Source organism: Salmo salar, chromosome ssa10 (genome assembly GCF_905237065.1).
Source record: "Salmo salar chromosome ssa10, Ssal_v3.1, whole genome shotgun sequence".
NCBI classification, from domain to species: domain Eukaryota; kingdom Metazoa; phylum Chordata; class Actinopteri; order Salmoniformes; family Salmonidae; genus Salmo; species Salmo salar.
In genome coordinates, this window is record NC_059451.1 from 108,397,920 (window position 1) to 108,412,405 (window position 14,486).

Below are 14,486 nucleotides of genomic sequence, written 5' to 3' on the forward strand. Positions count from 1 at the left end.
GGGCCGAATAGGTTGAGAGTTTCAAGTTCCTTGGTGTTCACATCACCAATGAACTATCATGGTCCAAACACACCAAGACAGTTGTGAAGAGGGCACGACATCACCTTAATCCCCTCAGGAGACTGAGAAGATTTGGCACGGGTCCCGAGATCCTCAAAAAGTTCCACAGCTGCATCATCGAGAGCATCCTGACGGGTTGCATCACTGCCTGGTATGGCAACTGCTCGGCATCTGACCGTAAGGCGCTACAGAGGGTAGTGCGTACTGGGCCAAGCTTCCTGACATCCAGGACCTATATACTAGGTGGTGTCAGAGGAAGGCCCAAAACGTTGTCAAAGACTTGGTACCGGAGCGCCAAGCGGTACCGGAGCGCCAAGTTTAGGACCAAAAGGATCCTTAACAGCTTCTACCCCCAAGCCATAAGACTGCTGAACAATTCATCAAAGGGCCCTCCGGACTATTTATATTGACCCCCCCCTTTATTTTTACACTGCTGCTAATTGCTGTTTATTATCTATGCATAGTCACTTTACCCCTACCTACATGTACAAATTACCTCAACTAACCTGCACCCCCAAACATTGACTCGGTACTGGTACCCCCTGTATATAGCCTTGTTATTGTTATTTTATTGTGTTACTTTTTGTTGTGAGGGCTGTTGATACTGATGAGAAGGGATAATGAAAGCACCCTCGTCTGTCCTTACCCTTCTAACCCTGTGGTTTGGTGTGTCCAACCCTACAGTTACAGTGGTCTCAGTGTTGCTGTACAGGGCCAAAGTGCAGCCAGAAGAAGCTGGCAGGCAGAGGTTCCCTGCAGCTGCAGCTAGCGCTGGAGCAGATGCTCAGCTGTATGTTTTTAGGTGGCACCCACCATGTACCTTGTGGAGCTAAAAGTGCAGTGCATCAGACTGTGCTGAAACTCTCCCTTTGTGACACAGGGAATACCTCAGGGCACGGAGGGAGGCCCGGGGAACAGGCGGTTAGAGTGGCCGGCACTCCTGCAGCCAGGTCTCCGGAGGACGCCCATTGTACCCCTGCTCTCCAAACAAAGCATGGCCCCATGCCCCTGCACCAGCACTGCAACACACCAGCCCAGTGCACCACGCATTGTTGCTCTAACAAACCTGCTCCCAAATGTTTATTTCATATTAATTTTCTCTTTCTGTTGAATTGTCTCTCCCTCCCAAATTACAGCCTTCCTCTGTGGCCACCACACATTTGATTTCCTGCAACTATCACATAACACAGAATCTTATCAGGCCAGAGAAATGAGACCTCTCTCTCTCAGGCACTCTCTCAACATTCATTTTCACTACTCTGAGAATAACACGAGGAAAGGACAGAGGGACCGAATGACACATCGTTAACACTGACACCTAATTTAGTTTCCATGACTTCTAAAAATGTTTAAAATGGCCATTTAAGACTTTAGAACAGCAGAGGGATGCCCATTTTCAATCAGATGAAATTGTGAGAGATCTTGTTTCACACAGCAGTGCATCCTTCCCTCACTAAGAAGGTGAATCCCCTGTTCACCTGTTTCATAACACTGTGACGAAACCAATGGTTTTTAAAAGACATGGAAATAACATTTCGTTTTTGGGGATAAAGTCCAGGCATTTACATAGAATTAATTCTGACTCCTTAACATTTACTGTTGAAGAAAAAGCCCTTTATAATAAAGCCATAATAACATTTGCGATGTGGCATAGGCTAGAGTTGAGCAGAGGCGTTTTTAGGAACATTAGTTAGAAGGGTTCATAAAAAAAGTGCCCTTTAAAAAAAACACATTTCATGCAATTCTACGTTAAAAGAAAATCTTAAAAATGTTGTTTTTCAAAGTAGCTCATCTTGAGATAGGCTATTGCCAATAGGAGCGCATCGGCCATCACCGTGAGTATTAGCCTATGGCTTACAACATTAATAATGTCTATACTGTATTTCTGATCAAGTTGATGTTATTCTAATGGACAAAACAATGTGCTTTTCATTCAAAAACAAGGACATTTCTAAGTGACCCCAAACTTTTGAACGGTAGTGAATCTATTGGTTGTACAGACAGATTGGTCTTCTCTTTTCAGTAGGCAAAAACAATACGTTTTTCCCGCAATTGTATTTTGAAATTTGTAAATGGCAAACAGACAACCGGAACCAACCATATAAATATAATCCATAGATGGCAGTTCCCATTCAAGTCAGAACTGGCAGCCATTGCTAGTGTACCCATGAGTTTAATAGTCTAACTGCCAGGGTAAGAGGTTCTAAAACCCTTCTATGGATTATATGTCTATGACCACTACTGCAAAAAGCTGTACATTTGGCACAGATGGGCCTTCCCGACTGTAGGCAACCAACTGGTAACTGCCTAAATAAAAGGAAATATTTGAGTAAATGAGGGATACAAATAATATGTTATGGTGTGGGGTGCATTTTCCTGGCATGGTTTAGGTCCACTTGTAGAATCTATGCCAAGGTGCATTGAAGATGTTCTGGCAGGTCTTGGTGGCCAAAGACCCTTTTAAGATACTATGGTGGTGTGTCCTGTATTTTGGCAGTTACCTGTATGTGCTTGTGATCAAATTTAATCCACAGTTATTTTTTTAGAATCTATTGATCCTCTGTGGTAAAATAATGCTCTCTGGTGTATTTTGAACATTGAGAGTGGTGTCCTGTTGTTGGATAAGAAATTGGAATGTTTTACATTTCTTGCCCAGCCCTTGACTCACACAATATACCAGTCACATTTGATTTATTATGCAGTTTATTTTAATTTGTTTATTACTCAGTTATCCAATCAAGGCAGGGGCCCCCATTTATCGACGTGTACCCCCTACCACCTCTCCTCCCCCCATCTGACGAATAGCAGAAGCAGGCTGTTTATACCTCATTGAGAGCGGACTCCTGAATCCTCCTGTGGTTGGCAGTTGCATAACAAAAGGCATATATATATATATATATATATATATATATATATATATGCCTTTTATAAGAAATGTACATACACCATAGCCAAATACATTTAAATTCAGTTTTTCACAATTCCTGACATTTAATCCTAGTAAAGATTCCCTATCACCACTTTATTATAAGAAAGTTAAATGTCAGAATAATAGTAAAAGGGAATTATTTATTTCAGCTTTTATTTCTTTCATCACATTCCCAGTGGGTCAGAAGTTTACATACACTCAATTAGTATTTGGTAGCATTGCCTTTAAATTGTTTAACTTGGGTCAAACGTTTTGGGTAGCCTTCCACAATATTCCCACAATATGACGGATCACCAGCTCAAGCTGAACCTCGGCAAGACGGAGCTGCTCTTCCTCCCGGGGAAGGACTGCCCGTTCCATGATCTCGCCATCACGGTTGACAACTCCCTTGTGTCCTCCTCCCAGAGTGCTAAGAACCTTGGCGTGATCCTGGACAACACCCTGTCGTTCTCCACTAACATCAAGGCGGTGACCCGATCCTGTAGGTTCATGCTCTACAACATTCGCAGAGTACGACCCTGCCTCACACAGGAAGCGGCGCAGGTCCTAATCCAGGCACTTGTCATCTCCCGTCTGGATTACTGCAACTCGCTGTTGGCTGGGCTCCCTGCCTGTGCCATTAAACCCCTACAACTCATCCAGAACGCCGCAGCCCGTCTGGTGTTCAACCTTCCCAAGTTCTCTCACGTCACCCCGCTCCTCCGCTCTCTCCACTGGCTTCCAGTTGAAGCTCGCATCCGCTACAAGACCATGGTGATTGCCTACGGAGCTGTGAAGGGAACGGCACCTCCATACCTTCAGGCTCTGATCAGGCCCTACACCCAAACAAGGGCACTGCGTTCATCCACCACTGGCCTGCTGGCCCCCCTACCTCTGAGGAAGCACAGTTCCCGCTCAGCCCAGTCAAAACTGTTCGCTGCTCTGGCACCCCAATGGTGGAACAAGCTCCCTCACGACGCCAGGACAGCGGAGTCAATCACCACCTTCCGGAGACACCTGAAACCCCACCTCTTTAAGGAATACCTAGGATAGGATAAAGTAATCCTTCTAACCCCCCCCCTTAAAATATTTAGATGCACTATTGTAAAGTGGTTGTTCCACTGGATATCATAAGGTGAATGCACCATTTTGTAAGTCGCTCTGGATAAGAGCGTCTGCTAAATGACTTAAATGTAAATGTAAATGTAAATGTTGGGTGAATTTTGGCCAATTTCTCCTGACAGAGCTGGTGTAACTGAGTCAGATTTGTAGGCCTCCTTGCTCGCACACGCTTTTCCAGTTCTGCACACAAATTTTCTATCGGATTGAGGTCAGGGCTTTGTGATGGCCACTCCAATACCTTGACTTTGTTGTCCTTAAGTCATTTTGCCACAACTTTGGACATATGCTTGGGGTCATTGTCCAGTTGGAAGACCCATTTGCAACCAAGCTTTAACTTTAACTCCTGACTGATGTCTTGAGATGTTGCTTCAATATATCCACATAATTTTTCTGCCTCATGATGCCATCTATTTTGTGAAGTGCACCAGTCTCTCCTGCAGCAAAGTACCCCCGCAACATGATGCTGCCACCCCGGTGCTTCACGGTTGGGATGGTGTTCTTCGGCTTGCAAGCCTCCCCCTTTTTCCTCCAAACATGACGATGGTCATTATGGCCAAATAGTTCTACAGTGGATTTAAAAAGTCTACACACCCCTGTTAAAATGCCAGGTTTTTGTGATGTAAAATAATGAGACAAAGACAAATCATGTCAGAACTTTTTCCACCTTTAATGTGACCTATAACATGAACAATTCAATTGAAAAACAAACTGAAATCTTTGAGGGGGAAAAATAAAAAATAGAAAACTCACAATAACCTGGTTGCATAAGTGTGCACACCCTTAAACTAATACTTTGTTGAAGCACCTTTTGATTTTATTACAGCACTCAGTCTTTTTGGGTAGGAGTCTATTAGCATGGCATATCTTGATGTGGCAATATTTGCCCACTCTTCTTTGCAAAAGCGCTCCAAATCTGGCAGATTGCGAGGACATCTCCTGTGCACAGCCCTCTTCAGATCACCCCAGAGATGTTCAATTGGATTCAGGTCTGGACTCTGGCTGGACCATTCCAAAACGTTAATCTTCTTCTGGTGAAGCCATGCTTTCGTGGATTTGGATGTGTGCTTTGGGTCGTTGTCGTGCTGAAAGGTGAACTTCCTCTTCAGCTTTCTAACGGACGCCTGAAGGTTTTGTGCCAAAATTGCCTGGTAATTGGAACTGTTCATAATTCCCTCCACCCTGACTAAGGCCCTGGTTCCAGCTGAAGAAAAACAGCCCCAAAGCATGATGCTGCCACCACCATGCTTCACTGTGGGTATGGTGTTCTTTGGGTGATGTGCAGTGTTGTTTTTGCGCCAAACATACCTTTTGGAATTATGGCCAAAAAGTTCAACCTTGGTTTCATCAGACCATAACACATTTTCCCACGTGCCTTTGGGGGACTTGATGTTTGTTTTTGCAAACTTCAGCCGGGCTTGGATGTTTTTCATTGTAAGAAAAGGCTTCAGTCTTGCCACCCTACCCCATAGCCCATTCATATGAAGAATACGGGAGATTGGTGTCATATGTAGCGCACAGCCAGTACTTGCCAGAAATTCCTGCAGTTCCTTTAATGTTGCTGTAGGCCTCTTGGAAGCCTCCCTGACCAGTTTTCTTCTCGTCTTTTCATACATTTTGGAGGGACGTCCAGTTCTTGGTAATGTCTCTGTGGTGCCATATTTTCTCCACTTGATGATGACTGTCTTCACTGTGTTCCATGGTATATGTAATGCTTTGGAAATTCTTTTGTACCCTTCTCCTGACTGATATCTTTCAACAATGAGATCCCTCTGATGCTTTGGAAGCTCTCTGCGGATCATGGCTTTTGCTCTGAGATGCAACTAAGAAAATGTCAGGAAAATCCTACTAGAACAGCTGAACTTTATTTGTGATTAATCAGAGTCACTTTAAATGATGGCAGGTGTGTAATGACTTCTATTTAACATGAGTTTGAATGTGATTGGTTAATTCTGAACACAGCCACATCCCCAGTTATAAGAGGGTGTGCCCACTTATGCAACCAGGTTATTGTAAGGTTTTTATTTTTCATTTTTCCCCCTTGAAGATTTCAGTTTGTTTTTCAATTGTTCACATTATAGGTCACATTAACAGTAGGAAAGGTTCTGACATGATTTATCTTTGTCTCATTATTTTACATCACAAAAACCACAAAGACTTTGTATATCCACTGTATTTTGTTTCATCAGACCAGAGGAAATTTCTCCAAAAAGTATGATATTTGTCCCCATGTGCAGTTGCAAACCGTCGTCTGGCTTTTTTTATGGCGGTTTTGGAGCAGTGGCTTCTTCCTTGCTGAGCGGTCTTTCAGGTTATGTCGATGTAGGACTCGTTTTACTGTGGATATAGATACGTTTGTACCTGTTTCCTTCAGCATCTTCACAAGGTCCTTTGCTGTTGTTCTGGGATTGATTTGAACTTTTCGCACAAAAGTACCTTCATCTCTAGGAGACAGAATGCTTCTCCTTCCTGAGCGGTATGACGGCTGCGTGGTCCCATGGTGTTTATACTTGCATACTATTGTTTGTACAGATGAACGTGGTACCTTCAGGCATTTGGAAATTGCTCCCAAGGATGAACCAGACTTGTGGAGGTCTACAATTTATTTTCTGAGGTCTTGGCTGATTTATTTAGATTTTCCCATGATGTCAAGCAAAGAGGCACTGAGTTTGAAGGTAGGCCTTGAAATACATCCACAGGTACACCTCCAATTGACTCAAATGATGTCAATTAGCCTATCAGAAGCTTCAAAGCCATGACATAATTTTCTGGAATTTTCCAAGCTGTTTAAAGGCACAGTCAACTTAGTGTATGTAAACTTCTGACCCACTGGAATTGTGATACAGTGAGTTAGAAGTGAAATAATACTTCTTTAAACAATTGTTGTAAAAATGACTTGTGTCATGCACAAAGTAGATGTCCTAACTGACATGCCAAAACTACAGTTTGTTAACAAGAAATTTGTGGAGTGGTTGGAAAACGTGTGTATGTATGTAAACTTACGACTTCAACTGTATATACACACACACACACACACACACACACTACATATATAATATATACTGTATATATTTCATTAATGTATTTTTTGCTCCCTCTTAGGCCCCCCACTGGCCCAGGAGCTTCAGCCCCGGTAAGCCCCTGCATTAATCCAGCCCTGTTTCTAAGGCTGTGGAGACTGCTTTTCCCTGTACAAAGAAGCAAAAATAGCTGGCGACTCAAAAATCAACCATATTGTAATGCCATTGATAAGCTAAATGAACAGATAGCACTGACTAGGCACACAGGAGCCATATGGTGCTTCAACCACTAGCGCCTGTTTCTGGTATAACAATAGGCTGGCCTAGACAGTGAGGCAGCCAAACAAATGGTCGTTAGTCCCCATTTCCACTGCGCGGAGGGGTAAGCGCAAATGTCAGGATTTGCATTTTTCCCCCCTCTACAGGTGCATGAAGTACTGAAACCAGATGTCAACGGACTGGAGAATAGGACGGTTTGCCCATGGTGATTCAACAGCTCCATACACTCACAGCCTAAACACAACAAAGACAATAAAATACCCCCTTTCCATTCCTTCCTCCCCTTGTCCAATGTTCAACACAGTCCTCTACTCCCAGAAGTAACTAGTTTTGCACCTGCCACCATCCCTCTGATTTCAGAAGAGGTTTAATCTTCGACGTCCCTCTTGACTAGACAAAATATTTATTTCAAGCTTTATTTTAAATGTAACAACTAATAAAGTCTACTTTTAGGAAAGTGATAATCACATTAACTTTAGTGACATACCAATGGTCTGATTAAAAAACTGTTTCATAACACATCACGCAGGAAACAAATACGGACAAGTAAACCTGAATACTTGATGACATTAGATTCAAGTCAGTACTTCATTGAAGATATCGCTGAATTATCTAAATGAGATGAGATGTTTTACATTGTGCCAAAAAAAGTCTTAGAATTAAAATGAAACTTCAGAAAGCAGGTTATTAACATTTGATTAAGCATGATCAAAACCAACTTCTAATCCATGGGTTCATGGATTAATTGCTGGCATATTTTCTATGATGAGAGAATGGTGATTAATGCAGTATTTCATTGCATTTAATCACAGCACTGATAAACCAAATTACAAAAATATTTTCAGTTATAAGATGATGTTCAAGCGTCTAGTTTCTTGCCCAGATTCATGAAATCACATGAGGGTAAGGTGCAGTATTACACAAGTGAATCATTAACAAAGGCTACTCTGTATAAACTTTCTCATTCAAAACATAATACACCAGATAGTTAAAATATTTTTAAAAAATATGTTTATTTATATGGGAAATGTAAAACTAACTTTTAAGGAAAAGTCCTTCGGGGGTAAATATCATACCCAACAATAATTCCACACGCAACAAGTTACTGATAAGGATACAATATTTATATCAACGAAATTGTATATTGGAAGAATACAACGTATATTCTACTTACAGTTATCAAAGGGCCAAATGAAAACCCGAGGATGCAACAAGTCTTTCTGACTCGTATGCTTTGTTGCGCACAGAAAGCAAAATATCCCTGACGGCAACTCCCTGCCTGTACGGGGAAAAACACAAAGATAATAACTTAGACGCATGTAAAGTAAATCTATGTGTTCTACAGTACTTGGTGGATACACTGTTGCAATATCCAACATTTTCTTCAGGAAAAATGTAAAAAATGTCAAAGATGTTCATGCAATGTCGGACGACGTCTATGGACAAAGTGAAAGGCACAGCTCTCCGACGTAGGCTCCAGCCAGCCAATATGGCACGCTCGCATAGTTTCTACAATTTATTCACAAGTGTCTTAATTCTATTACATACATAAGATACATATTTGTGATATAGTAATCAACCTTCAATATTTATTTTCCAATTAAATCTGACCACTTTTGATTTTCCAGTAGTCTACTATACAAACGCACCACAATAACTTTTCGTAAAAAGTAGTAGCAAACTTACCTTAAACACCTCTATTATGGTTAATTGTAACAATTTTCGCTGTATTTCGGTTTTGCTGTAAGGGCTGAGATGATTTTTTTTTCTTCAGAACTGCCAAGGATTTTTGTTCTTCAGAGCAGCCGGCTGAAGTGTGTAAAATTCACTGTGCATCTACAGAGATGTGAAGTATGCCCGGAATGAGAGCAGGAATGAAATTAACGCAAAGATGGAGTTCGTGGGGCGGGGCGAGAGTGGCGTCATCATAAACTGTGATGCCACTGAGCCATACGGGTGGGAGGGACTGTACTTTTAACAAAACACTACTGCACCCAAACTCCATTCAAAGAAACGGAAAAGAAATCTGTGAGCATATTATAGTATATACTATCACTCTGTAATTTTTCTGTTTAGAAAAAAAATCACACGTAGATTCCAAGAATGATCCACCAACTAATAAGATTGTTGGTTGACAATATATTATCAATAAGATAAATGTCTTTCCAAACATATTTAGTAAAAGAAAACCTGGCTGTTGGAATTTATTATGTAGCCTAAGAGATAATGTTCCTGTCCAAGTTGATTTTCAAGTTGCCTAGCAATGCATCTGCATTGTTATTATCATGGCATGTTTGTTTGTGTCACTATAATCTTCCATCCTGCATCATCTCAAATCAAATCAAATATTATTTGTCAAATGCACGTGTTTAGCATTTGTTATTGCGGGTGTAGCGAAATGCTTGTCTTTAACTCCAACAGTGCAGTAATATCTAACAAGTAATATGTAACAATTTCACAACAAAACACCCAATACACACAAATCTAAAGTAAAGGAATGGAATTAAGAATATATAAATATTTGGGTGAGCAATGTCAGAGCAGCATAGACTAAGATACAGTAGAATAGGATAGAATACAGTATATACATATGAGATGAGTAATGCAAAATATGTAAACATTATTAAAGTGAGTAGTGTTCCATTATTAAAGTGGTGTATGTATGTGCTAGTGAACTGTACCTACAGCTGAGCCAACTTCTGACCTGCTCAACAAAGCATGGTTTTGACCATTGCAAAAGGCTGTAAGGTCATAAATGGACAGGGTGTGTTTTTACAACCACTTGTTTGCTTACATGTGTGAAAACAAACAACTCAATCAATCACAGGAAGACCAACCCACTCAAGTAGAGTATAGTGAAAAAAGCCTGTCACGATGTGATGCACCCCTCCTAGGGATGGCATGGGAGAGCACTAGCAAGCCAGTGACTCAGTAAGGGGGGTTTGTCACTCCTGTACCTTGCCGTTCACCTTCGCTCCCCTGGGCCAGGCTACACTCAATCATAGGACCTACTGAAGAGATGTCTTCAGTAAAGTCTTAAAGGTTGAGACCGATTCCGCGTCTCTTACATGGATCGGCAGACCATTCCATAAAAATAAAGCTCTATAGGAAAGCCCTGCCTCCAGGAACAGTAAGGAGGCCTGCGTCTTGTGACCATAACATATGTGTAGGTATGTACGGCAGGACCAAATGGTGAGATGGGTAGGACCAAGTCCATGTAATGCTTTGTAAGTTAGCAGTAAAACCTTGAAATCAGCCTTAGCTTTGGCAGGAAGCCAATGTAGCGGCCATTTCTTAAATCACTCACAGTGATACACACACATGCCTGTCACACACACACACACACAGGATAATGTGCTGCATTGCTAATATAACACACAAGCAGAAACATTTTTACAGAAGCAGAAACATTACAAAGTGTAATTTTCAAGCCCAGATACCCTTGCCTGTCCATAAGTGTGTAACCTGTTGATGGCTATTGTTTTTGCTGACTAAGGTTGACCCCCCTCACCCTGAGGTCAGGGGTTAAATGTGACCTCTACTAAGCCATGTTTTGTGAAGAACAGATAGATCATGGGAATTAAATACTTAATATAAAATCTGGATGGGGGAACTTGATATATGCTGTTGTATAATAAACATGTTATGGTGCTCTGCCTTAATTCCTTTTTCTCTGCCTTGGCCAGTGACAGTCCCATGGTTGCAGTATCAAAGTGTCTACTTGATTTGAACATCACTTGTCATTGAGAGAAGATCTGGAAAAGTAGATCTGTGTGTGAGCAGTCGCCCTCTTGTGGTCAGAGGAAAGCAGTGTTGATGGGGGTAAATAGAAAGACAGGAAGGGATGCGGCGATGCTTGAGCATCCAAATGCTTTCAGATCATTGACAATTGAGCCTCTGGGACAGTAAATTTCATTTGAGCCCTACGGTGATTGAGAATAATTTCATTTCTCATTTCTTCCAGGCAACATAAATTCACTTGCATTCATTATTACACTGTCGTTATACCAGGTCATCTGAGGAGACATAAATATGACAGTTATCAATGCAAGCAGGTTTAGGATTTTACGACATTTAAAGCTCATAGTGGACTAAGCAGGACTTCAGGTTAATTGTGTTAAAACGATCATATAACCCACTCTGTTTCTATAAGTTAGATGGAGTCGCATTCACTCTGCACATTCACGTATAACAAATGGTCTGATGAAAGAAGGGTATGTACATTCATTGGATGACTGTGGTTCTTCTCAGGGATTGTGTTACAGGATAACAGGTTAGCAGCAGGCCTTTTCAAACGGGACATTTGAAGAGGTTGATGTCACATTACACGTAAACACATGGATATGTTTGTGCACCAATCGTCTCTCTGATTCATAGTCCACAGGGCTGCCTGTAATGTTATGGATGAATGCCCCAGCCTTTGATGTTGGCCCTGGTTTCTTAAGAGCATGTGAAAATCCCAACAGAGTGAAGCCAGGTCACATGACCCATAACGAAAGCAGCCTAAAAGAGCAGACAGTGTGTCTATTTCGTTATCATGTTTAGCCTAGATGTGTTTAGCCATGTCCCAAAATAAATGATCAATCCTCACATGCAAATAAAAAGGGGGCCCAAGGTATCAAATTATTTTCTTTACATCTCTGCCAATGGTCCCTTAGCTCTCCTCTCCTGTGCTCTCTACATTATAATGCCTGCTGCTTGTTTCTAGAGGTGAGGTGTGAGAGGCAGATGCACAAACACTAGCTCTCTTGTGAGGACAGGTAATGAAGGAATAAAGGCAGAGGGGGATGTGGAGCGAGAGGGGTAATTGCCCTCTAACGGGGAAACCACTAGCATCCACGAGTCAAGACATCTTTACACGAGCAGTCAATTACTCTGGTGTTCTTTTCTGGTCGTTTCTCTCTATTGGGTGGTAGTGTACTCAAATATATTGCAAAAACTACAAAATAAATTACAGCTGTATTCTCTTCTTACAGTGACATCCAGATATCATATAGCTAAAAGGCACATGACCTAATACATTGGTACACCGGGTAACCTTCAAATGATAAAATACAGAAAGAACCTAGTTTTCCTGTTGTTTCCCAACCAGTGACCACCTGCTACCAACCTTTAATAGTATTGTAGAGGTCACTCAGCTCTATTTTAGAAACATATGACAGGACATTTTCCTGAAGGCTGAGACCTGCTACAAACACTGTTCTAATCAAACCCTCCAAAATATCATATACTGTTCTGAAGAGGGAGAAGTGAGTTCGAGACCTATGGTAACATGACAGTAATGGAATAACATTCAATCGGCACAATATCCACAGATTGATTGTTTTATTTCAGGATTAACAGAGAAGTAATACAAACTATGGATAAATTAACTCTATTAATGTACCTACAGTAATTCAAGTACAGTGCATATGGATTGTAGCGTATATAATTTCAAACACACATTGTTTGCACAACCCCAAGTCTGACAGATATTCACACCTTTAGACAGCTGCAAAAGGATAGCTTCAGTTTATAAAATTAGTGTTTTTACATTTAAACATTTAGGAATTTCATTTAGTTATAAAAAAATGTATCATATATGATACATGAAAAACATTTGAGACTAAGTAAAATAACTTATTAAAATCAGTCAGCATTTTAAGTGGTGTCTTCCTAGTAATGGCATACAGTATGTTTAAATGAAGGCACATCAAGGATTAAAAAGGGAAAGGGGGACACCTAGTCAGTTGTACAACTGAATGCATTCAACTGAAATGTGTCTTTCGCATTTAACCCAACCCCTCTGAATCAGAGAGGTGCAGGGGGGCTGTTTAATAGACAACCACGTCGTTGGCGCCCAGTGGAAACAAGTAATGAAAGTAGAAAAGGGTAAGTGAATGAAAACAAGTTCATCACTACATCAACCTTTTGAAAGATAACATTTTAAAGAATGAAAAAGGGCAATTCTCATCAATAAAAATAACAATAAAAAAACAATCATACAATGACTGTTTTACCTAGAGTTTTATGAACAAAATATACTGCTCAAAAAAATAAAGGGAACACTTAAACAACACAATGTAACTCCAAGTCAATCACACTTCTGTGAAATCAAACTGTCCACTTAGGAAGCAACAGTGATTGACAATAAATTTCACATGCTGTTGTGCAAATGGAATAGACAACAGGTGGAAATTATAGGCAATAAGCAAGACACCCCCAATAAAGGAGTGGTTTTGCAAGTGGAGACCACAGACCACTTCTCAGTTCCTATGCTTCCTGGCTGATGTTTGGGTCACTTTTGAATGCTGGCGGTGCTTTCACTCTAGTGGTAGCATGAGACGGAGTCTACAACCCACACAAGTGGCTCAGGTAGTGCAGCTCATCCAGGATGGCACATCAATGCGAGCTGTGGCTAGAAGGTTTGCTGTGTCTGTCAGCGTAGTGTCCAGAGCATGGAGGCGCTACCAGGAGACAGGCCAGTACATCAGGAGACGTGGAAGAGGCCGTACGAGGGCAACAACCCAGCAGCAGGACCGCTACCTCCGCCTTTGTGCAAGGAGGAGCAGGAGAAGCACTGCCAGAGCCCTGCAAAATGACCTCCAGCAGGCCACAAATGTGCGTGTCTGCTCAAACGGTCAGAAACAGACTCCATGAGGGTGGTATGAGGGCTCGACGTCCACAGGTGGGGGTTGTGCTTACAGCCCAACACCGTGCAGGACATTTGGCATTTGCCAGAGAACACCAAGATTGCCAAATTCGCCACTGGCGCCCTGTGCTCTTCAAAGATGAAAGCAGGTTCACACTGAGCACGTGACAGACGTGACAGAGTCTGGAGACGCCGTGGAGAACGTTCTTCTGCCTGCAACATCCTCCAGCATGACCGGTTTGGCGGTGGGTCAGTCATGGTGTGGGGTGGCATTTCTTTGGGGGGCTGCACAGTCAGCAGTTCCTGCAAGAGGAAGGCATTGATGCTATGGACTGGCCCGCCCGTTCCCCAGACCTGAATCCAATTGAGCACATCTGGGACATCATGTCTCGCTCCATCCACCAACGCCACGTTGCACCACAGACTGTCCAGGAGTTGGCGGATGCTTTAGTCTAGGTCTTGGAGGAGA

The 14,486-nt window shown here is 41.9% G+C and overlaps 1 protein-coding gene across 5 annotated transcripts in view; it reads right to left on the reverse strand.

The window, feature by feature from the left end:
• LOC106561460 (transcriptional enhancer factor TEF-1) overlaps window positions 1–14,486 on the reverse strand; it is a 123,212-nt gene that overhangs the window by 104,764 nt on the left and 3,962 nt on the right. For 3 of the 5 annotated variants that reach the window (XM_014125449.2, XM_014125443.2, XM_045688370.1), the window contains exons 1-2: window positions 9,073–9,308; window positions 8,561–8,665 (exon numbers count right to left, since the gene is read on the reverse strand). The exons of 1 other annotated variant lie outside the window; for it this stretch is intronic. The gene's annotated coding sequence lies outside the window, so the exon portion shown is untranslated. Of the gene's footprint in view, window positions 1–8,560; window positions 8,666–9,072; window positions 9,309–14,486 lie in introns of those variants that run through there. One more of the 5 variants, XM_014125447.2, reaches the window with a different exon arrangement.